Source organism: Hemitrygon akajei, chromosome 16, assembly GCF_048418815.1.
Source record: "Hemitrygon akajei chromosome 16, sHemAka1.3, whole genome shotgun sequence".
NCBI lineage: Eukaryota > Metazoa > Chordata > Chondrichthyes > Myliobatiformes > Dasyatidae > Hemitrygon > Hemitrygon akajei.
Window position 1 is genome coordinate 2,939,145 of NC_133139.1, and position 16,358 is coordinate 2,955,502.

Sequence of the window (16,358 nt, forward strand, 5' to 3'; positions counted from 1 at the left end):
GTGTAGAACGAACTGCCAACAGAATTGGTGGCTGCGGGTTTGATTTCAACATTTAAGAGAAGCTTGGATAAGTACATGGATGGGACGGGTATGGAAGGCTATGATCTCAGTGCAGGTCAATGGGACTAGGCAGAATCACAACTTAGTGTGGACTACCTGAGCCTGTTTCTGTGATGGAGTGCTCTATGACGCTATGCCACAAAAGGACTACACTAACGGTACTGTTACACAATGAACTATTCTGGAAAGCCAAGACTCAATCAGACGTATTGCAACACCGCCCTGCGGTTATATAGCTTCACACTCAGAACTGTACTCAGGCTGATGGGAGTGTAGATTTGGGCGAGATACCAGGAGGTGGTTATCACACCCAAAACCTTACAGCGCTATGGGCAACACAGTCAAGAGCATGGAGGAAAGGGAGAAGGGTGAGGCAAGATGAAAGGAGAGAAGCAAGGGTCAGGGACCCTTGTTTTGGAAATGGCAATAAAATCCAAAATTCCACCATAGATGGTCCCAAGCCAAGGTGTGAAAGGAGGAGGTTTGTGCATAGGGCTAGCAACCCCACCCCATAAAAACCCAGAGCTACAGAAACGCCATCCTAGAGAAAGGATGGATCTTCACCTAGAAGACATATGAAGAAAAAAATACCAACATTACAAAGAAAATTCATGGAATGTGACACTGAACTAGAATTAAACCATCTGTCAAATGTACTGTGACCACATGAAAATTGGAACTGTAATACTGATGGAGAAAGAAGTTGTTGAATTAGCTGGAATTGAAAGCCAGTTGGAGATTGAACAGAGCTAACTCAGACTGCAGCAAGGAAGGGGACAGATGCGGGTGAAGCTTTCAGGAAGGTTGAAGTCATAAGGTGTACAACTTGGCACACTGGGTAGATTATGGGCAATCCTGAGGTCTGGTACATTGAAAAATACAGTGAAATGTATCGTTTGTATTAATGACCAATGCGGATGAGCTGGGGCAGCCTACAAGTGTCACTACGTTTCTGGCACTAACATAGCATGCCCACCACTTACTAACCTTAACCCATACATCCAGCGCACTACAGCACCCTAGGAAACCCTTGTGGTCATACAAACTCCTTACAGAGAGTGGTGGGAACTAAACCTTCATCTTACCATTGCAGGTGTTTTAAAGTGTTACATAACACTTACTGCTACATTAGCATAGCATAGCAGTCACAATGACCAGAAAACTAGGAGAATGGTGATTCCAGAGATGAGGGGATTAGACTATGAGGACAGTGAGGGGAGATCTTATAGAAACATATAAAATTATGAAAGGGATAGATAAGATCAAGCCATGAAAGTTGGTACCACTGGTGGGTGAGTCTAGAGCAAGGGGACATTGCCTCAAGATTCAAGATGGAGATGAAGAGGAACTGCTTTTCCCAGAGAGTGGTAAATCTGTGGAATTCTCTGCGAATGAAGCAGTGGAGACTACCTCAGTAAATATATTTAAGACAAGGTTGGATATATTTTTGCATAGTAAAGGAATTAAAGGTTATGGGGGAAATGGCACGGAGATGAGTCCATGGCCAGATTGGCAATGATATTATTGAATGGCGGAGCAGGCTCGATGGGCCAGATGGCCCACTGCTGCTCCTATTTCTTATGTTCTTATGGTGTAAAAACCCATCAGGTTCATTACTGTCCTTCAGGGGAGAAGATATGCCATCCTTACTAGGTATGGCTGTACTCAAGTCCAGACACACCCAGGTCACTGACTCTTCAGTAATATCTGTAACAGCCTTGCAAAGCACCCAGTACAATGACAACTAACGATAGCAAAAAAATACCAGATCGCCAACAGTTAAAGGAATGGAGACCAATCCAGAGATGAGTGTTGGTGCTCATGATTTTTAATAAATCATCAGAAAAGACAGCAATCATGATTGAAGTTCAATTCCCACTGTTGTCTGTAAGGAGCTTGTATATTCACCTCATAACCGTATGGGTTTCCTCCAGAGTACTCCAGCTTCTTCCCACATTTGAAAGACATATGGTTTGTAGGTTAATTAGTTACATGGGTTAATTGGGCAGCACAGGCTCATTGGGCTGGAAAGGCCTGTTACCACACTGAATCTCTAATAAATTATTTTAAAAGGATCTAAAAGAGAGGGTGTCAAGAGAGTGCTATTTTAGTATCTTTGCTGTACCTGTCTCTATGACTACCTCTCTAACAGTGTAAGACTGGAGATTATAGAAGTATGAACCAATATTTCCCACCTGTCCTCAGATACACAGGTATTTCTAGGAGACAGAGAACTGCAAATATCAGAATATCATTCAGAAAATGATGCAGTAATTCCAGAAAAACAGTCCAACTATGGACACGTGTGCACTAATCCGAAATGGCAATGGGACAGGTTAAGGAGGTGGTTAAAGAAGTATTCAGTATTCTGGGCTTGGTAAACAGAAGCTCAGAGTACAAACAAGGAGGTTGTGAACCTCTGGAACTTATTGGTTCAGCTACAATTGAAGCATTGTGTCCTATTCTGGGCACCACACTTTAGGAAGGATGTGAAAACCTTAGTGTGCATAAGAGAATTATTAGAACTATTCTACACGAGGAATTTCTGTGTATAAACTAACTGAAGAAAGCAAAGATTAACCCACTTGGAGCAAAGAGGCATGAAAGGAGACTAAGTGTACAAAATCGAAACAATTCAAAATCAGAAAGGGTCCGAACCACAGTTCAGGAACACTTATACCCCTCAACCAGCAGGCTCTTGAACCAGAGGGGATAACCTCACTCAGCTCCATTTGCCCAACAGTGAATTGTTCCCACAACTTATGAACTCAATTGAAAGGACTCTTCATCAAAAGTTCAAAGCAGAATCTGAAAACTGTAAACTGTGAAAAAGTAGATAATAAATAAATAGCAATAAACAATGAGCATGAAATAAAAAGATAAGAGTCCTTAAGTAAGGGTTATCTCCTTTTGTTCAAGAGCCTGATGGTTGAGGGTTAAGTAACTGTACACGAACATGGTGGGACACATCCTGAGGCACCTGTACCTTCTACCTGAAAAGAGCATGGCCTGGGTGGTGAGGATCTTTGATAATGGATGCTGCTTTTCTACAGCAATGCTTCATGTAGATGTGCTCAATGGCTGGGAGGGCTTTACTCATAATGTACTGAGCCGAATCCACTACCTTTTATAGGATTTTCCAGTCAAAGGTATTGGTGTTCCATTACCAGGCTGTAATGTAGCAGCCAATCAACACACTTTCCATCACACATCTATAGAAGTTTCCCCAAGGTTTTTGATGACATGCTGAATCTCTGCTGACTCCTGAAGAAGTAGAGGCGTTGTTGTGTTTTCTTCATAATAATATTTATATAATGGGTGCAGGACAGGTCCTCTGAGATAGTGACAACCAGGAATTTAAAGTTACTCACCCTCTCCCAACTCTGATCCTCCAATGATTACTGGCTGATAGACCTCTGGTTTCCTTCTCCTTAAGTCTACAATCTGTTCCTTGGTCTTATTGACATTGAGTGAGAGGTTGTTATTACACCACTCAGCCAAATTTTCAATCTCCCTTCTGTATGCTGATTAATCACCCACTGTGATAAAGCCCACAACAGCAATGTCATCAGCAAACATATATGGTGTTGAAACTGTACTTAGCCACAGTCATAGGTGTAAAGTGAGTAGAGCAGGGGGCTAAGCACACAGACCTGCACAACACCTGTGCTGATGGAGAATGTGGAGATGTTTTTGCCAATCTGAACTGACTGGGGTCTACAAGCGAGGAAATCCAGAATCCAGTTGCACATGGGTGGATTGCTGGCCAGGCCTTGGGAGTTTACTGATTAGTTTTGAGGGGACAATGTGTTAAATGCTGAGCTGTAAGCAATAAAGAACATTCTGATGTATGCATCTTTGCTGTCCACATGTTCCAGGATTGAGTGAAGAGTCAACGAGATGGCATTTGCTGTAGACCTGTTGCTTTGGTAGGCGAATTGGAGTGGATACAAGTTGCCATTCAGACACCAGCCTCTCAAAACACTTCATCACTGTGGATGTGAGTGCCACTGGGCGATAGTTATTTAGACAGGTTAAATGCTCTCCTTGGGCACCTGTACATGCTCTCAATATTTATTGCTTATTAATTTTTATTTTTATTTTTGTATTTGCAGTTTGTTGTCTTGATGTCCTGTTGGGTGCAGTCCTTCAATGTTTCTTGTACTTACTGTGTGAATGCCTGAAAGAAAATCATTCTCAGGGTTGTAAATGGTGACATATGTAGTCTGGAAAAAATTTACCATTGAACTTTGAAAATAAATAAATGGGCAAATCAAGTATCAGAAAACAGGTCAAATTGATTGGAAAACGTCTTGCCTGCAGTGTGTTATGACCTGGAACTGACCTGTTGAGAACGTGGTGGAAGGGATCACTGGATACGAGTCTACACGGATGGTGAATGGGAGTAGCTGGATGGTCTTATAATGACCCGAATAAACTGCTGGTCCACCCCATGGCATTTCTATGATCGGAGGAGCCCAAAACTTGAGATCAAAAATGTAAAACAATGTCAATAATTTAACAAGCTGTTCACAGCTACAGAATGGTGAGAAAGCGGGTGCTGTCACCAAGGAAGAAGGGTGAAGTGAAAAATGCTGACATGTTTACAGAAAACCTCAGCTCCAGTTTTGAAGGAGAGGGAACAAGAGGGACGAGAGAGAGAGGGGGAGGGGGGGAAGAGAGGGAGGGGGGGAAGAGAGGGAGGGGGGGAAGAGAGGGAGGGGGGGAAGAGAGGGAGGGGGGGAAGAGAGGGAGGGGGGAAGAGAGGGAGGGGGGAAGAGAGGGAGGGGGGGAAGAGAGGGAGGGGGGAAGAGAGGGAGGGGGGGAAGAGAGGGAGGGGGGAAGAGAGGGAGGGGGGAAGAGAGGGAGGGGGGAAGAGAGGGAGGGGGGAAGAGAGGGAGGGGGGAAGAGAGGGAGGGGGGAAGAGAGGGAGGGGGGGAAGAGAGGGAGGGGGGAAGAGATGGAGGGGGGAAGAGAGGGAGGGGGGAAGAGAGGGAGGGGGGAAGAGAGGGAGGGGGGAAGAGAGGGAGGGGGGAAGAGAGGGAGGGGGGAAGAGAGGGAGGGGGAAGAGAGGGAGGGGGGAAGAGAGGGAGGGGGGAAGAGAGGGAGGGGGGGAAGAGAGGGAGGGGGGAAGAGAGGGAGGGGGAAGAGAGGGAGGGGGAAGAGAGGGAGGGGGAAGAGAGGGAGGGGGAAGAGAGGGAGGGGGAAGAGAGGGAGGGGGAAGAGAGGGAGGGGGAAGAGAGGGAGGGGGGGAAGAGAGAGAGAGCGAGAGAGACTGAAGTTGCAGAGGTTCAAATGGAACATTAACATACTGAATACAAATGCTATGTTAAAATGTGCTTCTCTGTTCTAAGAATTTGATATAACTGTGGACATATACCAATAAACCTGAGCTCTGCAACCATATTTTTTGAGTGATTATATTTTACTGATATCTCATATGTGCTTGTGCTGTGTGTGACTGCTGGTACTGTGCTTTGCTCCTTGGCCCTAGAGGAACACTGTCTCATTTGGCTATATATGTATACAGTTGAATGGCAATTAAACAAATTGAATTGAAACTGATTTGAAGAAACAAGGTTTGGTATGGACTCTTATATTCGACTTAACAGTTTTCTTTACTCGTGAAGAAATTGTAAAGTTAGGGTTCTCCCATCCCACCAGTGAAGATATGGAGCATAATTAGGCCATTCAGCCAATTGACTTTGCTCCAACATGTTTGATTTATTATCCCTCTCAACCCCACCCTTCTGTCTTTTCCTTGTAACATTTGATGCAGACCCAGAGTCTATCAACCTCTACACAAAAACTTGGCTTGCATCAGTCTGTGGCAATGAACTCCACAAGATACATTATCTTCTAGCTAAAGAAATTCCTCCTCATCTCTGCTTTAAATGGACATCTATCCCTTTATTCTGCTGTCCCCTCTGGTCCTAGACTCACCTACTATTGGAAACATTCACTCCATGTCCATTTTAGGCCTTAAAATATTCAATGAGATCTCACTCATTCTTCTAAACTCTAGCGAGTGCAGGTCCAGAGCTGTCAGCTGCTCCTCATACGTTAACCCTAACATTTCTGGAATCATTCTCACAAATGTCCTCTAGACCTTCCTCAGTGCCAATACATCTTTTCTTAGATAAGGGGCCCAAAACTGCTCACAATACTCTAAGTGCGGTCTTATGAAGTCTTAGCATTACATCCTTACTCTAATATTCCAGTCCTCTCAAAATGAATGCAGACATTGCATTTGCTTTCCTTACCACCAACTCAATCTGCAAATTAACCTTTAGCACAAGGACTCCTAAGTCCACCACCCTTTTCTCACTGTTACTATCAGGTAGGAGATACAGAAGCCTGAAGGTGCACACTCCGCGATTCAGGAACAGCTTCTTCCCCTCTGCCATCTGAATCTTAAATGGACGTTGAACCCTTGGACACTACCTCACTTTTTTTTATTATATATTATTTCTGTTCTTTGCATGATTTCTAATCTATTCAAAATACATATACTGTAATTGATTTACTTATTTATTATTATTATTATTTTTATTTTGTTTTTTCTTCTATATTATGTATTGCAATGAACTGCGGCTACTAAGTTAATAAATTTCACGACACATGCTGGTGATATTAAACCTGATTCTGATTCTTTGTACCTCTGATTTTTGAATTTTCTTTCCGCTTAGAAAATAGTCTTTGCCTTTATTCTTTCTACTAAGTGCATGGCCGTACATTTCCCCACTCTATATTCCATCTGTCACTTCTTTTCCCATTTTCCCCATCTGTCTAGGGCTGATTGATCCCAGATGGGCCGGCTAGAAAAATAAAGGTTGTGGGAAACCGAGCAGATTTTCCTTTCCTGTCAGCTAGGTATGGCACTACCACAACAATAGGCAACCCGCCAGGCCAAGGAAACACAAATGCGTAATTGAGTGGTGTGGCAGTGGACAAGTTGCTACATTTTTTTTTAATGTTCTCATGTAAAAGCGATTCTGATACTTAGCAAAATGCTGGGCTTATCTTTAAGTTCAAGTTCAGTTTATTGTCATTCAACTCTACACATATATACCACAAAAGGAAACAATGTTCCTCTGGACCAAGGTGCACAACACAGTACATAATTCACACACCTTACACAAAGTAATATTATCATAAAAATTAACAAATAAGGTACATTTATGACATGTTTAAAAAGTTAACACTACTGGTGCTTCGTAGCTTGAGACCAAGGTGGTGGCAGGGAGTTCAGTTGCAGGAAGAAGCTGTTTCCCACCCATGCCCTTGCCCTAATGCTGTGGCCGGTGTATTCCTCACATTTTTAGTCACGAGCTTCACAGATAGACGTCACAGCCACAATTAAATTAACCTTAGTACCAGAGATAATCACCAGATAGCTGGAGTTTCCCTCCAACCTGAGCCAAAGAACAGAAAGGCAGGATGCAGGCATATCAGCCAGTGCCAATCTCAGATCTCTGGCGGAGGTAAACTGTTCATTGACACTGCAATACTTTGGTGTGATGGGCTCTGGTGAGATGAGGTGGTTCTAGTTTTATGTGGAGCTAGAAGACTTGACAGCTCCTACTTCAACAGGACTTGGAAGACAAGCTTTCTGAAGTCCATTTCCAGTGCAAGCACCAGCATTTATAAAATAACTTCCTAAGTTCTTTACAGCCAACACCATTACTTATCGAGTGTGTACGCCTACTGATGAACAAACACAGACCAATTTCTGCTCAGCTGATCCCCTTTCATAGTCTCCCAATCTGGTTTAACTGGTGTTCAGAGAGGTGAATGGTACTGGGGTTCCTCAGGAACTCCCCATTCAAACAGTAACGTTTTGTGCAAAAATTTGCATTTTTATGCCGCCTTTAATGTAATAAATGTTTCTGGGTGCTTCCTGGGGGGATATGCAAAGAAAATTTAAATTGGCCACATGAGGAAACATGATGGGAGACAAGCAAGAGATGAGACAGACATTGATGACAAAATTCACCAGCATCATCCACAGTGCACCAGTATATTTTCACCAGCCTGAAGGTCCAGAACTCAAGTCTGGCATAGAGCTCAAGGTGAAATGGGAAAGACGTAATCGGAAACTGAGGGGCAACTTTTCTCAGAGGCTGGTGAGTTTCTGGAACCAGGTAAAATAACAATATTTGGACAGGTAGATAGATAGGAAAGAGAGGTATATGGATCAAACTTGGGCAAGTGGGACTAGCTTGGGTGACATCTCAGTGGACATAGAGGAACATAGGATATAGAACAGTACAGGACAGAATAGGTCCTTCAGCCCACGATGTTATGCTAACCCTTTAACCTACTCCAAAATTAATTTCACCCACATAGCCCTCCATTTTCTATCACCTATGTGCTTGTCTGTGAGTCCATTAAATGTCCCTAATGTATCTGCCTTTACCCCCACCCAGAAATGTGTTCCATGCACCCCTCTCTGTGTAAAAAAAAAATCCCTGGCACCCCCTCTCCACAATCACCTTAAAATTATGCCCCCTGCAAATTAGCCATTTCTGCCCATCCTTATCATCTTAAATATCTCCATCATGTCTTCATAAACACTATCAACTTTTCTGGGCTTTTTAACCTCCAGATTTGCTGAGCTCTGGTGTTCAATCTTTGGCTTTGCCCTCCTGACTTTGCCAACCTCTAGGTATTGACCCCAGGACTCACTGATCACGGATTTGATGATGACAGAATGATTCCCAGTTCAACATGGGCAACTTGGCGGAGAGACTCCAAAGCCCACGATCCCAGACAGACTGTTGACATGAAATTACTAAGCTTCATGATATGGAATGTTTTAATACTGGAGCCTCACATGGAATTGAGACCACTGAGATGTTACTGATGATCGTCTCAAAGAAAACAGGATAATTCACAGCACCTTTAACATTAACTTCCCCATCTCTGTACATTTCTGAAAAGTCAGCAGCCTGACAAACTCTGTGCTAAGATCAGAGTATTGGAGCAGCAGGGGATCTGATCTGAAAGACAACTGTGTAGTGTTGAATGGGAGATGAACTCATGTTTTAGGTATGGATACTTGTTTAGGTGATCTTCACTCTTCCAGATTCCGAAGGAGTTACATGACCAGTGCGTTTGCTGATGTCGGTCCCAGACACTCGAACACCATGGAAGTTAAGCAATGGAACTGGAAATGCAATTTAGTTTGGGCTCCTACTTCATGTGTGATCACAGCATGAAGTGATACAGGAGCAGAATAGGGCCATTCTGCCCATTCAATTGTCTATGCTATTTGATCATGGCTGATTTATTATCCCTCTCAACCCCATTCTCCTGCCTTCTCCCCATTAACTTTGACGCCCTGTCTAATCGAGAGCCTATCAACCTCAGCTTTAAATATATCTAATGACTTGGCCTCCACAGCCACTTGTAGCAATAAATTCCACAGATTCACCATCCTCTGGCTAAAGAGGTTCCTTCTCTTCTGTTCTAAAGGGATTTCTGAGGTTGTGCCCTCTGGTCCTGGCTTTCCCATTATTGGAAACACCCTCTCCACATCCATTCTATGTCAGCCTTTCATCCAACTAAACACCTCCTTCTCATTACTATTCTTTACTCCTCCCCTCTTGCACTTATTCAGACTCTGCATAGATATTGCTGTAACCGTGTGCTATCCACCTTTGGTCCTAGCTTGAGATTCATATTCTAATTATTCTTCAAGGGCTTCATTCTCACCTTGAACCAATTTATTTTGACATCACACTGATGGTATTGGACCAATAATCCTTCTGAAACTTGATTTTTGACATGCAAAAGCATTATGCCCACTGCTATAAAGCCTGAACAGTTACTTATATTTATTAATTTTATCTGTTTAGAGATACAGCATGGTGATAGGCCCCTCCAATCCAATGAAACCATACTGCACAACTACACCCATGTGAACTTAAGAACATAAGAGCAGGATTAGGCCATCTGGCCCGGTGAGCTTGCTCCGCCATTCAGTAAGATCATGGCTGATCAGGCCATGGACACATCTCCATCTACCTGCCTTTTCCTCATAAACCTTAATTGCCCTACTATGCAAAAATCTATCGAACCTTGTCTTAAATATATCTACTGAGGTAGCCTCCACTGCTTCTGCAGAACTTCTCTCCAAACCGCAGGAAGAGTTCTTCTTTTTAAAGTACATTGCAGGCCAACACAAGTAGTGTTGATGAATTGTGCAAGGAAAGTAATAAGAGGACGCTTGAGGTCTCAATGTGAACAATTAACCTAATATATGACTTTGGAATGTGGGAGGAAACCAGAGCACCCGGAAGAAACCCAGTGGTCACAGGGAGAACACACAAACTCCTGACAAGACAACGGCAGTATTGAAATGGGGTTACTGATGCTGTAACAGTGTTGCATGACTGTGCCGCCCAGTTACAAGCAATAGATATAACCTACAGCAACTCCATTAGAGAACCATCCCTCATCAGGTGAAGTGCATCAAGCAGGAAGTAGAAATGAACATGGACTCAGTCACTGAAATCTCTCTGCTGCATCAGCTGTCACTGGATGAAAATGTTTGTCCTTTCTCTGATTTTCTGATCAATTACAAACATCAGTTTTGCAGTGCTGCTTTTTAAGTTATATTCAGAATGCAGAACAGCAACCACTTCTCTACTATTCCCATAGGGCATAGCAGTTAGCATGGCACTATTACAACTCTGGCCATTCCAGAGTTCACAGTTCAATCCTGCATCCCCTGTAAGCAAGTGTATGTTCTTCCCATGTGCGCGTAGGTTTCCTCTGGGTGCTCTGGTTTCTTCCTACAGTCCAAAGATGGACTGGTCAGTAAGTTAACCAGTTGTTAGGCTAGGATTAAATCGGTGGGTTGATGAGCAGTGTAGCTCGTTGGGGTGGAAGGATCCATATCTTTAAATAAAAATACAATACCTTCCGCAGTTCAGCTGTTTACAAGCCTTTACTAAAATACCAAAGGAACTTCACCAGAACTTCCGCTAACAACCTCCAGGCTACAAAACCGCACCTAGCTACAATCACAAATTTAGGAGTTAGAATCTTTGTTTAAAAAGACTTTCGTGTACAGATCAGGATAGCATGACCACAATCTGGATCAGGACAACCGAACGTCCGAGTACTACAGCTCAGAAACAGATCCTTCAGCCCATCTAGTCTGTGCCAAACTCTTGTTCTACCTAGTCCCAATGAATCGCACGTGGACCATAACCTTCCATGCCTCTTATTCAGGAAGATTCCACAGAACTTCTCCCCAAATCACATGCAAACTCTGGAAGGTTTCCTCCATTAAAAGCAGAATGCAGGCCAGCAAAGTCAGTGTTGAACAATTGTACGTGAAAGGAACAAGAGGACATTTGAGGTGTCAATGGCAAAGAAGACGTACATACAGCATTCAAGCATTAGGATGAGCATCTGAATCACCAAAGAATAAAAGCTCTGCACCAATTGCTGGTAAACACCATCAGTACAACTAAATAGGTAACCTGATAGAAGGGGTTTGATGATGAGGCACCAGCACCATTCCCCGGAATAGTAATGCCTGATACTAGAGGACATTCCGTTAAGGTGATTGGAGGGAAGCGTAAGGGGATGTCAAAGATAGTTTTACTCTTTTTTTTTTTTACACAGAGAGTGCTAGGTGTGTGGAATACCCTGCCGAGGATGGTAGGAGAGGCATTAAGGAGACTCTTAGATGGCTACACTAACGATAGAAAAATGGAGGGGTTTGTGGGAGGTAAAGAATCTGAGACAGGCTTATTTTAACTGATGTATGGCTTGCTTGAAGTTTGTTGTTTTACAGCAGTAGTATAGTGCAAAACATTACAAATTACTACAGGAAATATATCAAAAAAGAGAGAAAAGAGCAAAATATTAAGCTTATGTGCACCGTCCATGCAAAAATCCAGATTGATCTTGGAGTAAAAAGTTGGCACATCATGGGCCAAAGTCCCATACTGTTCTGTGTTCTAAGTACAGATGGGAACATGATGCTCAGTGTGAATACGGGGACCTGAGGATCTGTTTTTGCGTCGTACAACTTTATGGGAATGTGATGCGGGACATGAAGAAGTGTTTCTGTGTCATACAACTCTATGGGAACGTGTTGTGGGATATGAGGACGTGCTTCTGTGTCGTACAACTCTATGACGGTTCAAATGTTCCCTTGATGAAAGGAGCTCACCATTTCTACATTGGCCTCAGCAGCCAGCACAAAACCGGACAGGAATCCAACTATCCTTAAACTGAGAAACCTTCATTGTACCAATCATTGCCAGAAACATTCTAAATAATAATTCAAGGGCATTTGGTGGAGCAGCTGCGGTTCAAATGTTAAAACGCAGTTTCAGATCCTGACAAGAGAAGTGAGCAGACATGGGTCCACAGTTCCACTGAATACCACCTGAATACTCCTGACCTTTGTTTCCTGTCAGGTGACCCTGCTGCACGTACAACAATACCACATCTTCCTGTACAGAGAATGGTGGATACCAGGCATGATACAATCAAGTCCCCAGCTAGAAAACCCCAACCCCATAAGCACTGGTTGAGAAAGGACTAACAGCAGGAGGAACTCAGCAGGTCCTGTGGAAATGAATAAATATTCAATGTTTCGGGCCGAGACCCTTCATGAGGACTGGAAAGGAATGGAGAAGACTGGGGGGGGGGGGGGGGGGGAGAGAGGACAAGGTTGAAGGTAATCAGTGTAACCAGGTGAGTGGATGAAGTAAGAAGCTGGGAAGTGATAATTGGAAAAGGCGAACGGCTGGACAAGGAGGAATCTGATCGGAGAGTGAGCCATGGGAGCAAGGGAAAGAAAAGGAGCACCGGGGAGGTGATAGGCAGGCAAGGAGAAGAGGCCAGAGAAAGGAAAAGAGAGAAGTGGGAGGTGGAAAAAAAATCATTAGAAGCTAGAGAAATCGAGGTTCATGCCTTCAGGTTGGAGGCTACCCAGATGGAATATGAGGTGTTGCTCCTCCACCTTGAGAATTAAAATGGTTGAAAAGGGAGTGCAGAACTGCATTACTTGTGCAGGATAAAATGGTGAGCATGGATGTGGTGGGCCAGTGGGCCCATTCAGCACCACACCACTCAAAGCAATCAGGATAACTTCCATCACTGGGCAAGGGTGAGTTACATCACAGAACACTTCCAAGCACATTAACTTTGGTTTTAAAGCAGTGGGTGGAGCTAGGATGGAAGGCCGTATGCAACTCTTTACAACACACAGGAAGTGCTGAAGGAACTCTGTAGGTCAGGCAGCATCTATGGATATGAATAAACATTTAACGCTTCAGGCCGAATTCCTTCAACAGGACGGGAAAAGAAGGGGGAAGAAGCCAGAACAATCATTATATATTAATGATTAATAATATATTAACTACTATCTAATGTATCATTGGAAGCCATAATTATTCTAGCATCTTCCCCCTTCCCTTACAGTCCTCATGAAGGGTCTCGGCCCAAAATGTCGACTGTATTCATTTCCAGAGATGCTGCCTGACCTGCTGCATTCCTCCAGCATTTTGTGTGTGTTGCTCTGGATCTCCAGCATCTGCAGAACCTCTTGTGCCTTTAAAGACAGAAACTGTATGTCCTAGTTCCAATCATTTGGCTCCCGAAGTTTAATAATGATGCCATTGTCTGACATTAGCAAATCTTTTGTCTCAAGACCCACTGTGCTTTCATTGTTCAGGAGCTTTGCAAATCAGAGGAACTAGTATCCTGATTGTAAATCTACTAAAGTACACATCCAACCTGTTCAGCACCAATTCCACAGAACCATCAAAGTTCAAAATCTTTCAAATAACATGCAAAATTATATTTTCGTTACAGTTTATGAATCTGAAAATATTTCGATTCTATAAATTAAAATTTCATAACTATAATAGTTACTGAGAAATTACAAAATTCAAAGACTGAATATCATACGTTATTTTCAACAAATTTTTGCTTTAAAAAAACAAGTTGAACCCAGCCAACAAAAACTTATTTTTTCAGTTTAGGAATCTTAGTGCAAGTTAAATTTGGAAACTTACTGCAGCCGTCACCACATCCCGCCCCCAATAAAAGAAAGTTGACCAAGTTTGTTGCCTTAAACTCTCCCACGTCCTGTCAGCACCGAAGGCAGCCAACAATCCTGCTCCAGCCTCCCCTCAAATCCAAACAGAACACAAAACGTTTCGCTGCAACCTTCTCGTGATACCTGGAACTTGGCAGAGTCCTCCCTCCGGGGATTATTTGCTTTGTGGGGATGGTGGAGTGAACTCCCGGCGTTTTTGTGTCTTTTTATTGTTCTTTAGTTTATTTTCTTCGATTATTTTCTATTTAAAAAGCCCTCCAGCTTCAGCGCCTCATTGATGCCGGAACAGCAGCGAGCCGGCACGGACTGCCCACTGACTCGACCCCGAGGCTTCAACAGTGAAGTTAGGCCTCGGGCTCCAGAACCGCCATTGTATTTTTCGTATTATTATATTAAAAAAAAAGTTTTCTCTTAAATTGGGATGACTAAAGAGGCAATTGCGGGAACAGGTATCGGGGGTGGCGCGGGGAGCGGGATTTCTCGCCTTTCCCCGGCCCGTTGCTATGAGCGACGACCCGAATCTCCCCTCTCTCCAATGCAACAATGGTTAAAATGGAGGCTGACTTCCGGGTCTGCTGCAACCTAAGCTGATATCGAGCGGCCTGAATCATTATTGACAACTAATTAACCCAATCATCCATGAGTTTGGATGCAAGCTATCCAATAAAAAATAAAATGATGGGCGGGTCTTTGCGGATATCGTATCATCCTAACATGTTGACTGGCGTGGGTGGAATGTTAATTAATTGATGTTAATATTGACCAATAGTGAAGCCAATATTCCTTCCGGTAGTCCAATCATTAAGGAATATGGGAGGGGTGCGATTATCAAGTTAGAGTGAATAGCAGAAAGGGGTAGGGCCTATACCTTGACCAACACTTGTTTAATCCAATAAAATTAAAGAATTGGCTGGGGTTGTCCTACGATGTATTCTAATGAGGAGGGGTGACTTTTTCGATTGACGTCAGACATCATTCTAACGTGTTACGGATGGGTGGGGGGAGGGGTGGGAATACAAACTGATGGACACCGAAAGTACCCAATAGAAGACCAACATCGAACCAGGAACCAATCCTCGAAGTATAGAGGCGTAGCATTATCAAGATGTTTGAATGGCAGAGGGTCAAAGTGTGGGGTTTCTTAAAGTAGTAAACAGGCTCTATCCCATGATCCATTTGCATTGAGTGTGTAATGGTGGCCAACATTTGGGGCAATAGTTGGGTTTATGTGTTTGGGGCAGTGCAGGTCAAAAACTAATTTCTGTCTCAATGTAGTAGAAAGTTCCCTAGTCAAATTGTGACCATTTTGAAATATGTTTACCATTCTAGGCATCACAAAGTCTGGTAACTCTCCACTTGTCACTTCTCTTGAGGCAGACCTATTCACTTGTCTCTGAGGACAGGAAATTCCCTACCAGGCAGGTGGGCGGGGTAACTTGTGTTCCTGCAATGCATGGACTCAAAGCTCTCTTGCCATCCTTCTGGAGTATTTGTGGACTTTCTTAAACTTTGCACAACATGGGTCTATCCAATCCATGAGGTCCATACCCACTCTCATGAAGCAAACCATCACCTTCTAAGCTTGTCCTCCTTCCACCCCCAGCTCCTTATTCTGGCTTCTGCCTTCTTCCTTTCCAGTCTTGATAAAGGATCTTATCCAGAAATGTTGACTGTTTATTCTCCTCCATAGATGCTGTGATACCCCCCACGGTATCTCAGCATGTGATAGCCCCCCCCCCCCCCCCCCACAGTATCTCAGCACACATGATAGCCCCCGCACAATACCTCAGCACATGTGATAGCACCCCCACAGTACCTCCACACGTGATAACCCCTACAGTATCCCAGCACGATAGCCCCCCCATAGTACCTCAGCATGTGATATTTACCATTGATTAATCCTGCCTTTTATCAAGATTGAAGTTGGATTTATGATGTGTACATTGAAAGTGAAATGCATTGCTTGCATCAACTAACACACTTTGATGTGCCGTATGCAGCCCACAATTGTCAATGCCATAGCACGCCAACACTCAGAAGCCATTTAACCTACCACCATGCTTTTGGCATGCAGGAAGTAAAAAAAGAGAAAAATCACTGTAGTAAATTCAGCTGCCGAGGTCCGTATCAAAGCACTGTGTACACAGGCTGGTTCCAGGGAAAGCAGGTTTACCAGACTGAGGCAGCTCTGTAAACTAGGACAGTG

General features: G+C 43.5%; 1 protein-coding gene across 6 annotated transcripts in view; it reads right to left on the minus strand.

Annotated features, from left to right (window-relative positions):
• gatad2ab (GATA zinc finger domain containing 2Ab) overlaps window positions 1-14,704 on the minus strand; it is a 219,679-nt gene extending 204,975 nt beyond the window's left edge. For 3 of the 6 annotated variants that reach the window (XM_073068113.1, XM_073068099.1, XM_073068104.1), the window contains exon 1: window positions 14,276-14,704. The gene's annotated coding sequence lies outside the window, so the exon portion shown is untranslated. The other 3 variants (XM_073068102.1, XM_073068106.1, XM_073068105.1) reach the window with 2 other exon arrangements.
• Between the last annotated feature and the right edge of the window lie 1,654 nt (window positions 14,705-16,358).